Source organism: Talpa occidentalis, unplaced genomic scaffold (assembly GCF_014898055.3).
Source record: "Talpa occidentalis isolate TD23 unplaced genomic scaffold, MPIMG_talOcc4v2.1 talOcc4.5, whole genome shotgun sequence".
Lineage (NCBI taxonomy): Eukaryota > Metazoa > Chordata > Mammalia > Eulipotyphla > Talpidae > Talpa > Talpa occidentalis.
Window position 1 is genome coordinate 126,559,569 of NW_023604861.1, and position 14,293 is coordinate 126,573,861.

Consider the following 14,293-nt stretch of genomic DNA (forward strand, 5'->3'; position numbering starts at 1 on the left):
TTCCTTGCTTTTAAGTGTGACATATTCTGGGTCCATCTTGTTCCTTGCTCAGCCCACTTTCTGGGTCTGCCACTTCTCTGAGAAGGTCCAGTTCATTTGAGTGGAGACTGGTGCTCTGAGCATGAGGAGTTCTCATTGCTATTGAGATTTCACTGCTCGCAGGCGCTCTCCAGGGATAAAGGAAGCACACGTCGTGTAGACATACAGTCGCGCACACACGTATTGCACATATTTTACATGTGTCTCAGATCTTGAGGCTCAGATTTTGGAGGGAATGTTGTTAAAGAGCATGGAGTCTCACGTCCTGGAAGCATTAGGGGGGTTTCTGAAGGAAAGTGGTATTCTTCTACTGAAATTCTAAGCTGGGAGAACCTGAAACTGCTGGCCGCTATCTTGGAATCCGTTTAAAGTAAGAGGAAGAGACAGCAACATAGTGGGGAGCAGAGGAGAGTGATGGAAAGAGAGAGCTAGCTCTGGAGTGGGCATTTCAGCCTGGGATTGATCTATTCCTGGGTTACCCAATTGTCTAAACTCTAAACTACTGACGCCATTTTTTGTTCAAGCTAGTTTAGGCTAGAATCCAGTCACTAGCAACTTTTTCGCAAGTCTCCCCGCACCCCCCCCCACCCAAGCTCATAATTTATTGTGCAAATTATCACATGATGAGTTGACATTAGCTCCTCCAGGTATGGAGACTGAACCCATGTGTGTTGCTTTCACAGCTGGAGCCTTTTCAGAACTTAACTTGAAGTATAAGACCAGTAAAGCAATTCTTCCATACGTGGTCAGCTCCATCCTACCTGTGGGCGTATAAGAAATGCGATATATATTTATTTTAAATACCAGTGAATGGAATTGGGCATCGGATGTGTCTTGATTTCAGTCTTGCAGAAGGCACACATCTTGCAGGCTGTGTCCTTTATCATACACAAATACTCCTCAGTTCTTGAGATCTTGACTAATATGACAACCCCAGCTGGAAGGTAGGTGGAATTATGACCATGTGTTCTAGATGAAGAACCGACATGGAAAGTGGCCCAGAATGAAATGGATATTAAGATGACCTGAGTAGCAAGACACTGGGTGTGGGGGGGGGTGAAATCTCCTAGCAGGATGGGAGAAGCCCTCCCTGGAAGTCAGGGAGAAAGTGTGGCAAAGCCACGTGGAACGGTTTCAGGAGCAAACTGATGGAGAGGATGTAAGGTTTTGCAGGGCGTTGGGGCCCAGGGTAGCCCAACTTTACTTCTCTCTTCTGAGTTAGGTGTGTGGGAACTGAGTATTCCAGGGGAGTCCCTGAATGGACTGTCCTGGAACAAGCTGTCCTGGAAGGGAATGGAAGGGGTCCCGTGCTGGTTACTCAATGTGTCTGGTCCTCTCCCAACTTGAGGTCTACGGTAGTGTCTGCTTCCTGGGTCCATGCAGTTGAATGGCGCTGTGTGAGTGGTTTCGCCAATGCGTGACAAATGGCAATTGTCAATGTGGTTTGCTCTAGGGCTTTTCTCGAGATGGTGGCTCTTGTCAAGCAGGATATTCAATGAGCTCTACCCCTCAGTGGACCTGCCACAGACATGTAACAGAAGCAAGAAAAGAAGCCTGGTTTTTTAAAATAATGTATTTAATACATTTAACATAACCTTGCGCTATGCTCTTTTTTATTGTGGCTACATATACATACATTCATACAATTTATATTTTAACCATTTTAAGTGTATAGTTCAGACCATTAAGTACATCCCACCATACACCTTCCCCAATTAAACTCTGTACCCACTGAACACTAACCACCTATTTCCCTTCCCCCATTTCCTGGCAATCCCTATTCTACTTGGTTTCTGAATCTGACTACTCTAGTAAGTGGAATCATAAAACATTTGTCCTTTTGTGTCTGATTCCTTTCACTGAGCATAATATCCTCAAGGTTCCTTCATGTTTTAACATGTGTGAGAATTTCCTTTCCTTTAAAGATTGAATAATATTCCATTGTATTTCTATAGCACATTTTCCTTATCCATTCATTAACTGATGAACATCTGGGTTGTCTCCACCATTTGGCTATTGTGAACAATGCTGCCATGAGCTAGTCTCTGCTTTCAATTTTGGGGGACATATACCCAGAAGTGGAATTCCTGAATCATATGGTAATTTTAACTTTAATGTTTGGGAGGACATGCCATACTTTGTGGTTTTAAGTCACTGAGACTTGGGATTGTTTGATACCAAAGGATAACCTAGCTTACCCTGACTGATACGACCCCTTGCCCAGAGATTATCTAGGCTCAATTAGGATTTTGGTGAAGTCACCGTGACTCAGACACAAGTGAGGGGCTACAGCAACTAAAGGCTAGATCGATCCAGACTGAATCCAGCGTGATGTGTGGTGAGGAGGCTCCTAGTAGGGTTAACCAGCACTGAGATGCCTCTTAGTGGGACCACCTAGAGGGTCTTCATCATGCCAAGGACATCAGGGCCAGGCTCCAGAATCAACCTCGCAGCCACAAAGTTGCTTCTGATTGGACACAAACCCCTTAGCAGGTGACTGTGGGCACCTTGGACCCAGCCACGCATACCCAAGCTCACACACATCATGGGCTGCAATGATTTCATTATAAAGAGTTCTGCTAAATAGACACTAATGTGTGCCCATTGGGACCTGAGAATTACAGCTGGCTAAAAGCAACTATAAAGTTTTATGAAACTCCATCTGAACTTGATCTGAAACTTCATCTGAAATGGTGATTTCAGATGAGCCTGCCTTTGATCCTGACTCTGCCACCTTCCAACTGTGTGACTTTGACTAAGCCTCCATCTCTTCATCTGTAGGGGGAGGATAATACAAACTGCCGCAGAGGGTTGGTAAGGACTATGGGAAAAGTGCCAAGTTTGGTACCTGGCACACAGGAGACACTCAGTAGATGGCCCCTGTTATTTGGGGCAGTGTTATATAAGCCCTTGAGGAAAGGAGAGCTATGTCAGCCATCTTTCTAAAACTGGTTTCCCCTTAGCCAAGCTTTAGTATTTGTGGATGCCTCTCTTGTTGTAAAAAGCAAAGAGGGAGGAGCCTGCGCTACACACATTCAACCAAGGTTTGCTGAGAGCATAGCTTGTGCTAACTGCTGGGGCTGCGGAGATGACTGACATGGCCCCTGTCCTCATGGAAGGACTATCATGAATCTTGGGGACCCGTCAGACAGAGTCCATGGATAGCAGGGCCTATGACATCCCTCTCCTATCATCGGTGGTGTGACCACTTGAGTGAGGATGACACCCAAAAGAGTCAGGACCATTGTGTGGAGGTTGGCTCTGACCTTGAGGCCTGGGGATGGGGCAGATTAAAGGACCTGGAAGCACAGAGAATTTCCTGAAGGAAGTCATTGTAGCATCCCAAAGAGCTAGGTGACTGTTCCTGTGACCCTGGAGGGGGTGAAGTTGGTGGAATAGAAGGAAGTGCAGGGCTGGCTTCACAGTGAGGGGCGGTTGACCATCTTCAGTAGTCCCTGCCCACAAGTGGGATGGGGGGTTCTGGGGGGAAAGAGCTCACCATGTCCTGGGGCAGGGAGCTCAGGACCCAGCTGAAGCGCTGAGCAGAATGGGGGGCTGCACAGTGGGAGAAGGCTCCCCACAGGCAGAAGTGGGGTTCAGAGGCTCAGCACCAGGCTCCAAAGGTGGCGATTGGAGGCGAGTGATGACTGCAGGGGGTGGCCATCTGGGGAAGAGAAATGCCCCAAATCAGAAAGCGGGAGCCCTGAGAACGCCATAGGAAGCGAGAACACCCCCCCCCCCCCCCCCCCCCCGGCAGAGGGGTGAGTAAGCATGACAGCGGAGTGTAGGTGTGCACAGACTCTCGGAGCTGGAAGAAGGGATCTTCAATGTCATTTAACTCGACCTCTCCCCATAAAATCCAGCGGTCTCCGCTGCCCAACTGAGGGCACCCAACTCCACTCGACGCCTCAAGGTACGGGAGCTCACTCCCTTCCGGGGGGCTGACCCCACGCGGCGCTCGAGCCTCGGGGGCCGCCGAGCTGGGCCGGCGCCCCGACCTTGGCCGCGGCGGGGGCCGGCCTCGCTCCGCGGCAGCACCCGGCGGGGCGGCGGGGGGCGGGCGGGCGGCGCTGCTGTCCCCGGCCCCAGTGCTGAGGCACGCAGGAGCAGTGGGCTCTGGCGGAGGTCGCGAGAACTGCAGGGCGAAGGCCGCGGGGGCTCCGCGGGCTGCGGGGGGCAGGCACTTGACACCGGCCCGGGAGAGGAGGGGCCGCTGTCCCTGCGGCCAGTGCTGGATGCGGGGACCCCGCGCCGAGGCAGCGCCAGGTACCCGGGCGCCGGGGGGGGGGCGGGCGCGGCAGGGGCCCCGGGGGGCGGCCGCGGCGGGCCGAGGCGGGGCGCGCGGCCCCGCGCGGGGTCGGGCGGCGGGGTCCGGGCCTCCGGCTCGCGGCGCGCGGGGACCCCCGGGGCGCCGCGGGGGCCGGGACGTCGGGGCGAGGGCGCTAGGACCGGCCGCGCGCCCGGGCCGCTCCCGCCGCGGCGCCCCGGGGCCCCCCAGTCGGCGCTGCCTCCCGGGCCGGCTCCGCAGCGCCGGGGCGCGGGCCAGCGCGGCCGCGGGGGGCGAGCGGCGGGCGGAGGCTGGGCCCGGCGGCCGGAGGGAGGGAAGGAGGAAGGCGGAGAGAAGGGGCGGGCGGGGGGACCCGGCGGAGGAGGCGGAGAGAGGGAGCGCGACAGCGGCGCAGGGAGGGAGCGGCGGCGGCGGCGGCGGCGCGCGGGCGGCGGCGCGAGCAGAGGACGAGCCGGGACGCGGCGCCGCGGCACAGGGCGCACCGGGCCGCCCGAGCCGACCGGCCACACGGTAAAGAGCGCGCGGCCCGCGGCCGGGAGGCCGGCCCGGCGGCGGCGGCGGCGGCGGGGCGCGGGCGCGGGCGGGGCGCGGGGCTCGGGGCTCGGGGTTCGCGCCCGGACCCTGCAACTCGGCGCCGGCGCCCGCGGGCCGGGGCGGCGCGGGGCCGGCGGGCCGGGCCGGCGGGCGGCGCGGGGGACGGAGGGTTTGTTTATGTCCCCGGGGCCCCGCCGGCGCCCCCGCCCGCCCCGCGCGCTCCCGGCGCGGCGCCCCCGCGCGCCCCGCCCGCCCCGGGCTCAAGTTCAAGTCCATACAATGCCGCGGGGGCCCCTCCGCCGCCGGCCTCCGCCGCGGTGCCCGGCCCGGCGCTGCCGCAGGGGCCCGGCCCGGCCCGGCCGCCCCCGCCTTCCGGGCCCTGCCCCCGCCCCGGGGCCCGCCGGGGCCCGCCGCGGGGCGCCCGAGGGCGCGGACCCCGACCCGGAATCGCCGGCCCCGCCGCGGCCCGCAGGGAGCGGGGAGGGGGCGGGGGCCGGGCCCCGCGCAGGCTCCGCGGCGGCGGCAGAAAATGGCAGCCTGGCACGACCCGGCCCCCCGCCCCTCCCCCCGGCTCCGGGCCCGCTCCGGCCCGGCGGGGCGGGGACCCGGGAGGCCCCCGGGGCGGGACGCGGGGCGATCCGGGGGCCCGGCCGGGGAGCGCCGCGCCGCGAGCCTCTCCGGCCACCTGTGGCTGGGGCGCGGGCGCCGGCGGCCCCGGGAGGGGCGCGGGGCGGGGAGCGGCGCCCGGGGGGCGCACCTCCCGCGGGCACCGGCGGCGCGGGGGGCCAGGTGCCCGGCCCCTCCCTGCCCGCGCCGGGGCCGTGGGAGCCGGGGCGGCGGCGCCGCAGTGTGGGGGCGGGGCGGGGGCGGGCGAGGATCCCGGACCCGGGCCGCGGGGGCCGGAAAGCGCGGGGGCGGGCGCCGCGGGGCCGGCGCCGGGAGCGGCTGGGGGGCGTGGGCGGCCGGGGTCGCCCCCCGCAGCGGCCGCGGCGGCGGCAGCACCCCCGGGCACACTCACACGCACACGCGGACACACTCACGCACACGCACCCCCGCCGGGCCGGTGCAGACGTGTCCTTGAAAGCTTCGCATCTGCACAGTGAAGGACGAGGCCTCGCGGAGGCTGCGGCTCGGGGTCCGCGGCCCCCCATCCCCGCGCCCCGGGAGACCCGGAGTTTCGGAGCCACAGGCGGCCGCGGTCCGTGTCCCGCCCTCACCCCGGCTCCCCTCCCCCAGGCCGCCCTGCCCTCTCCCCCCCTGCGCGCACGGACGGAGCTGGCGGGGCTCCAGGGCCCGCCCCCGGCCTCCCCCAGCCCCCCAACGCTGGGGCCTGCGGCCCCCGGGCTGCCAAACTGCATTTAGCTTTCCTGGAGCCTCCCTTCTTGGGGCACCCACTCCTTTCCTCCCCCTCTGCTACTTCTCCCTTTTCTCGCGCGTACCCTCGTCATCTCGCTCTCTGCTGCAAAGCCAGTTGAGTAGGTGTTGGCGCCCTGAGTAGGGAGTGGGGTGCTCACAGGTACTCGGCGATTTTCTTCCCTAGCTCTGAGGGGAGCCCCCTGGGGTTGCACCTTGACCCAAGATGGCGTCCTGCACCCAGCTGGGCAGCTCGAGCCTGCGGCAGGCCAGGCTGGAGGCGGGGGACGGACCCACCGGGGCCCCAGAGCCATGCATCTTGCGCCCCTTCCAAACCAGCTGGGACAGGCGCCAGCGCATGTAGCCCCTCCGCCCGTGACCCCGCTTGCCCCGCACTGCCCTGCCCAGAGACTGCCATCAGCATCTCCGGGGGACTGTTCGGTCTTCATGTTTCACCGTGGGCTGCCAGCCCTGAACCGGCCTCCTAGGCTGGTGGCTGCCAAGGGATCCTGGGATCAGGTGCTGCTCCGCTGTGCCTCCTCCCTCCCAGGCAGATGTGACAGCTGCAGCCAGGGAAGCTCTTCTCCTTAGGCTTGCAGAAGTGCGGACTCGCCTGTGGGATTTGGGGAGCCCAGCTGTCAGGCGGACCCTCCTTGGGCTGTCCCCTCTGCTGCACAGACCGTCTCCTGGTAGTTTCCCGAGCTGTCTGGGTTTGGAGGCTTGGAGCTCCTGCTGAGCTTCTGGGTCTGGGTGCTCCCTCTGCCTCCAGGTCCCACTGAGGCCCTGGCAGGGCTGTCTGGCAGGCAGCAGTGTAAGTGCCTGCATGTGCTGCACCAAGGCAGGGACCCCAGCAGATTGCATAACATGTCTAGCACCTGTCTGCCTCCCTTCCGGGGCCCCACTTCTTTGGGCCCTGACTCCCTCTTGGCCTCTTGTCCAGTTCCTTGGTGCTTGTCTTCAGCTACTCATCAGATGAGCAGCTCCAGGCTCAGGCTGAGAAGCGCTAGGAGCTGACCTCAGAAAAGGTGGTTTGTTTTAGATTCAGGGGAGTGACAACTGGTCCACAGCTCCAGGGCTGCCCTCAGCACTGGAGCAGGGGAGAGCATGCCCGTGGCCATCTGTCAGGGTGTCTGCAGACCGGATTCCTCTGTGGGGTGGGGGTTGGACTGGAGCTTGAAAGTCGGTTCCAACTTGAAATTCTATGGCTCTGAATCTAGTGGTGGAATTTCAGACCCAGGAATGGGGGCGGGGTGGTCTGTTTGTTGTGTTTTTTGTTTTTTTTTACCACACGGAGAAGGCCAGAGAGCAGGGCCTCCCTAGGGATGAGGTAGTTGAGGGCTGGGGGCTCTGCAGGAGACAGGTTTGCCGCATCTGATTCCACAGAGGGTGTGAACAGTCTCTGGCTGAGCCTTCACACAGAGGTGTTCTGTAGGTTTGCGGGCCCATCTGTGACCGTGTCATCATTTCTGGGGTTTCCTCTCTAAAGCTGATGCACCTAAGCTCCTGAGTCCCTTATGCATAGTCACACACATGCCTGCCCATGGGCCTCTGAAAAGCCTGGAAAGGAGACGGGACAGGCCCAGGGTCACCTTGCTGGGAAGAAGTGAGACCAGCCCTGCGTCAGGAGCTTGGCCTGCCCTCTGCTCCAGCTCTTCTGGGGTGCACTCTGGGTGTCCGGTTCTTCTGTCAGTGAGTGATCTCCACAGGACAGGGACCTGGCTTTGGCTGCCTTGGGACCCCCTCCCCTGAGACATGTGGGACCTTCACAGGCAGGGAAGCTGGCTGCACTTCTGTAAAGACTCCTGTCCGCTTGCTGAGGCCAGGTTTGGTGGCCCTGCGCTCTGCTAGCTGCTGCTCTGCCCCGGCTGAGGGCCATTGCCTTTAGTTCCTTAGGCTCCAGCCTCCCTGAAAGGCTGGACTCCATCAAGGCATCTTCTGGGGGGAACCAGGTAGAAAGGGGACTAAAGCAATCCTGTTGGCGCTCTGATGGGTGAGTTAAGCATATTGATCGAACCCTCCTCCCCATCCTTGGGCCTGGAACGTTACCCTTAGAAGCCCTGCCTTAGGGTTTAGGGTTGAAAGAGAACTTTAGTGCTGAGAAGGCTTGGCACTACTTTGGGGTGTTTGGGTGTGGGGCCAGGCCCTGTTGCTTCCACGGTTGGAATGCTGTCCAAAACCTGTGGCCAGAGGGCCAGTTGTGTGCCTGTCAGCTGGCCCACTCCCTGAGCACTCCCTGCTGCTTTTGGCTTGTGTGGCCTGGGGTCCCAGACTTGATGCCTGTGCCCGTCCCCCCATCCCATGTCCCATTGGTAGCTGAGTGTGTCTCTGGCTCCAGCTTGGGAACAGGCTCAGTTAGAGCCAAGGTGCGGTGGACGGGAATTGTGTCCACTTCCATTTTGGTATCTGATAGCAGAGCAAGTCAGAGGCCTGCCATCCCTGAGGCTGGGCATCTTGGGCTCCTGGTCCTGGGCGCTTCACTGCTCAGGAGCGGGGCTCTCACAGTAAATCAAAGTGCTAAATTCCTTTCCACTCAGATCTTGAAGGCTTGTTTTCAATCATTTCTCTCTTTGACTATTTTTGTCTAAAGAAATGACCAGATCTGAGATCCACGCGGTATGAGATTTGCGTGTGTGTCCAAGCCTCCATTTGGCTAAGTGTGTGGGCAATACAGGGCATGGCACACGTGTGTCTGCATATTTCCATGTGCACAGTGTGCAGCACACTGGGGTAACACAACTTAGACATGCGCTTGTTTCCAGGCAGCTGAAATGAGGGCCCTGGGGTCAGAAGGAGCTATGTTCTGACATTTGGGGCATTGGGGGCAGCTGACTGAACTCTGAGCCTCAGTTTCCCCACCTTAGGAGGCTGGGCTCTACTAATAGGTGGTTGTGAGGATGGAAGATGGTTCATGTCACTCAGCAGAGTGGAAGGGCTCAGTGTTAGCCAGCAGGGATTCATCATCTGGGCAGCTCATGTGCACTGGCACTGAAGGGAGGGCCCTGAGACGTATTGTCCACTTTCCTGCCTCTTTTGCAAAATCTTGGACACCTGAAGAAAATGCTCATTGATTTGAAAAATCTTTGGAGGGAGGTGGGAGGCTCCTCAGTGCCACTTAGAGATAGATCTGTTCCAGAGTTGAACAAAATGCACTGTCAACAGGTTGCCTTTGAATCCACCTTAAATCCCTCATGCTATGGTTTCAGCTCTTTATTCTGATTCTGTCTCTCATACAGTAGCATTTCCCATCATATCTGCTCTCATTAACCAAAGATGTGCTGAGCACTTCCTGTGGGCAAGGCCTGGTACTAGGCCTTGTGGGACACAGTGAGTTTAGGTTATGCCAACTAATTAATGACCCCGAACCAGGATCACAGGAAGAGAGAGCGAGAAATAAAGTGCCAAAGGAAAGTGAGGTTACAATCAAGAGGGGATCAGGGAAGACTTCTTGGAAGAAGTGGCTCCTGAGATCGGTTTCAAAGCACAGAAATGGGACTTCCAGGCTGACGGAAGGAAGCTGGGCTCTTGGGGAAGGGCATCATGGGTGGCTGGAGTGTAGGGGTGACTGTCAACTGTCGGGAGGGGTGCATGGTGGGGGTGTGGGCCTGTGCTCTGTGGTCCTGTTACAGCTCCATGGAGAAATGTTGTGAATTGCCCTGCTTGTGGTGGTTTTGGGGGTGAGGTGGGGAGAAGAAGGAGGGGGGAGGAAGGGAAGAAAGAGGGGTGAAAGGAGACGAAAGGGCCCACTGAGCTCATTTGGTATAGGAGCTTGATGACTCCTTTATATTCTGTAGACTAGAGCTTAAGAGCTTAGACTTGGAGAGAAACAGAGCAGGGTTTAAATTACACCAACCCCGGGGGTTGTGGCTATTAAGGGGAGCACCAGGCTAAATTCTGCAGGCCAGTGATGGCAATCACAGTGTGGGTGGGGGCTGAGAAGGGTCTCTGCCCCGCCTCTCAGAGATCTATGACACCCCTTTGCACCCCACCCCTGGGCTGAGGTGCCCCAGCATCCAGAAAATTCCTAGGAGAGGAAAGTGAGGTGGAACTTGACTCCACCCTGCTTTCCTCCCTCCCTTCCTGTCTCACATGCATCAGGACTGAGCCCCCCAAAAGGAGGGAGCAGCTTGGACTGGGGGCTGTGCACCGAGGTGTGGCCTGCGGGCAGGGTTTGCCAGGCCCCATCTCTTGCTGATTTCCTGCGCCTGGAGGATAGCAACAGGGCTGAGGTGCCCAGTAGGTACCGGGGACTTTTCCAAACAAATCCCAGTTGGGGGTGGACTTTTTTTCAACCATAGCTCGGCACCACTCACTCTGAATCTACCGCGGTTCCCTCTGACTGCTGAGGCTTGTCAGCCTTATTTACCTCTAGAACCAGGTTCCCATTTTCCCTTCCCTGCGGTCCTGGCCCTGCTCGCTGTCATCCCTATTGATCTTCCCTCTCTGTTTCTGTTTCAAATGTCAAGGTCATTTTTAATTCTGAGCCAGTTATTCCCCGCCCCTTCTGGGTGAACAGAGGGGATGGAGGGCCACCTCTCACAGCCTGGGGTGTCCCGACTCCTGGCCTCGTGCTCTCGGCCAATAGGGTGGTGACTCTGGGGGTGGGTGCAGATGTTGCAGACCTCTTCCATCAGCTAGACCATGGAGCTCCAGTGGTCCCTGCTTGAAAGGTTAAAAGATGCCTACAGGGCAAGCTGTGAGCGGTACCCTCTCTGGTTTACTAAGCTGCGGGTCGTCTGTGTCCCGCACATACGGGACACAGACACGGTAGATGTCTGGGAACGCTGGGTTGGGAGAGTGGAGGCCCTGGGAACATGCCTCCCCTCCGAGGTTCCCTAGAGGACCTGAAAGAGACAGGCAGGGGCGCCTGGACGCATGCCAGGCAGGTAGGATCCCCAGCACTCCAGCAGCAGACCCTGTTGGGAAGGCGCTTCTTGGAGAAAAGGTTCCGTGGTCCTATGTGATTCATTTTATAGATTCTGAAAAGAGAAATAAATTCACGGATAAAGGGGAATCTATTTAGATTCTCCCAAAGCCTTTGAAATGAGGTTCTGATGTGCTGGAGGGCCAGGATGTGGTGGTGGGTTGCCAAAATAAGCAGGGTGCAATGTAATCTCATCTTCCTGTAATTCCTTGAAAATATATACAAACATACACATTTGTAGACTTCACGCGCACACTCCTTTGGGAGGATATACAGCAAACAGGTCAACAAAGATTTTGTCTTTTTACTTTGTATACTTTATATATTTTTGTATTCTTTGAAAAAATGTAAAACCACATGTGTTATTTTCTTCATGACAACAAAAATAAAACCACACCTTTTTAAAGCTTCTGGATAAAAACATGGAAAAAAATTGAGTCACTCTAGGGCTGGAGGATGGACTATTTTTTATAATGGATAAGAAGCTGGCTTGGGACTGATGGTACAGGGTGAGGTGACGCAGCACTTGTCTTTTCTGAAAACGTTGTGGGGTGAAATTCTGCAGACGCGGAGGCTTCCTAGCAAAGGCCTGGGCTAGTCGGGGAGGGGGTGAGTGAGAGTGGAAAGCAGGCCTCAGGAGGACAGCACCTGGCATTGTCTAGGGGCTGTGGGCCCAGATAGCTTTATAGGAAGGAGACTGGAAACCTTCAGTTCTGCCTCAGGGTGGGATCTCATCACTGACAACCTTTCCATCAGGCATTCCTCTGATTGGGCCCTTGTGACCCAGATGGTTCCCCTGGAACTGGAGGCAGAACTAAGACCCTGGCGGGGTGATGAGCAGTGATCCAGTCCTGGCATAGCGTGGGCATAGGGCAGCCTCATGCAGAGATGGGCAGATGGGGCTTCAGGAGACAGGGCCTGGGGTGGGGGAAGGGGGCTTCTCTGGCATGTGGGCTCTAGCTGGGCCCCACTCTGTGATCTGCAGGCCCCTGAGCAGGTGGCAGTGACCCAGGTGACTGGGTACAGAGGGGAGGAGGGCCAGATACAAATACTCTGCCTGTTGCTTGGCAATAGTACCCACACTCCCCAACTGTCTCCCTTGATCTTAGCTGCCCCTCTAGAGCTTTGCCCTCTGAGGCTGCCCGCCTTGTCCTCCCAGGCATGGGAAAGGGAGAAAGGGTATGTATGTGCACTTCTTTGGCTCTTCCCCACCCCAGAGAAAGCCTGTAAGACCCTAAATGTTGCCCATTGCTCCCATCACCCCATGGGATAAAGGGAAGGGGAGTCAGGTTGCCAACGACCCCCAAGTCCCCAGTGGACCCTGGACCGGGCGGGGTGCAGAATGGGAGAGTGACACACAGAAAGATGGCGCTTCCCCACTCTGCTCCACGGCTGCTGTTCAGGAGCCAATAGGCAGCGAGCCTCTCTGGGCCTTGGCTTCCTCCTCTGCAAAGCCAGGTTTTGGTTGGTTGGTCTCCCACCACCCTCCAGCCCTGGCTCGCTGATCTCCAGGCCTTTAGTCTTGAAGTACTTCCACCAGTCGCTTTAGAGTCTGTGCCCACTGGGGAGCCAGCAGAACCCCAGCCTGGGCCCTCTCCCTCGCTGCCCTCTAGTCTCCTTGGACATCAAGCGGGCAGTGGCCTCTTGCTGGGTTCTGGGCCTGCTGGCAGGGCTAGCTCTACCCCTGGCCTGGAGGCATGGGAGGGTCCAGACCACAGCCAGGCCTGGCAGCTGGCATGCAGCAATGCTCCTAATGGTTTATTACCAGCAACAACGTGGTACTTGTTGCCAATCTCTCACAGGCCCGTGCCTCTCAGCCCAAGTGGTGGCCCTAGGGTCTGCCTGGTACTGAAAGCTCAGCTGGGAAGCCCAATGGGGCCCAGGCAGTAGCCTCTGGTTTTCTGCCTTTCCTTCTGTCAACACCCTCTGTGCCGCCTGGACTCAGAGAACTGGGCAGGGTGAGGTGAGATGCAGGCCCCCAAGTTGGTGGACCTGGCAGCTCTCAAGTTTTCCCTTCAGAAGTCTCTAACTTTGGCTCACAAATAATGTTCATATATTCATTCTTTTATTAAAAACCTACTATGTGTCACACACTGGCTGCCAAGATGAAAGAGACCATGCTGGTTTGCGCAGTGTCTGTAGCAGAGGAGGCAGCCATTACAGAATGGTGGGCTGGAGAGAGCTCTGGCAGTGTGTATCTGGAGCATTATGGGGCTCCTGAGAAGGGAGGTCTCATGGTGGGGGTGGGGGGTAAACGATCAGGAAAGGCTTTTAAAGGAGGTGACATTTGAGCTGCATCTGGAAGGGCAGAGAACAGTTAGCCAGGTTGTCAAGGGCCTCGTATGGCTGAGTGAAGGGATGTGAGTCTGGAGGGCTGAACAGGCTGGACTGTGGAGGGCTGGGATGTCATCCATTGCTGAGTATTAGGCCAGGAGTGATAGGCCCATGTATATCTGAGAATCATTCTGGGCATCAAGGAGAAGAAATTGGACAGGTGAGGATGGCAGTAGGCTGATGCATTAAATCCAGGGAAGCAGTAGTGTGGGCATGGAGGTGGGTTGCTTTGGGAGGCCCTTAGGAAACAAACAGGTGATGGATGAGAGGAGTCAACAGTGACTTGGTTTCTGCCTCAGCCTGGGTGCATATGCCATCCACTGGGAGGACACCTATTGGAGGGAATCTGGGAGAGATCCAGGAGGGCTTCCTGGAGGCAGAAATGGAGTTGGCAGTTGAGTGAGGGCAGTTAGGTTTTGCCCAGGTAAGAGAGCCTGTGTCACAAGGCCTGGGGGTGGGAGGGCCCAGGGCAGCCCAGAGCCCAATGTGATGGATTAGAAAGGCAGGAGCATTTTATTCCATAACTGGTAGGAATGGAATAATGCAGAGGACTGAAGGAAACGACTTGACCAGGTGCTCATCAGCAGACATCAGGGCCTGAGCCTGGGCTTCTGCATTTGAGGAGTTCCCTGAAAGATGAACCCCACGGTTTTGACATGTTTCTCTACTCCCAATTCATTGACCCGGGGTCTCAGGCAGGGATGTGACCACCCTCCATTCAGAGGCAGGTTCTGCAAGACAGACAGGGTAAGCCTGGCCAGGGCCAGCAGCTTGGTAAGCAAGCAGAAAACGAACCTGTTTCTCCACGAAGGCCTCTGTGTGTC

The 14,293-nt window shown here is 57.8% G+C and overlaps 1 protein-coding gene across 1 annotated transcript in view; it reads left to right on the top strand.

Annotated features, from left to right (window-relative positions):
- Positions 1-4,784: 4,784 nt before the first annotated feature.
- DNMT3A (DNA methyltransferase 3 alpha) overlaps positions 4,785-14,293 on the top strand; it is a 97,776-nt gene continuing 88,267 nt past the window's right edge. The window contains exon 1 of the mRNA XM_037528405.2: positions 4,785-4,837. The gene's annotated coding sequence lies outside the window, so the exon portion shown is untranslated. The remainder of the gene's footprint in view (positions 4,838-14,293) is intronic.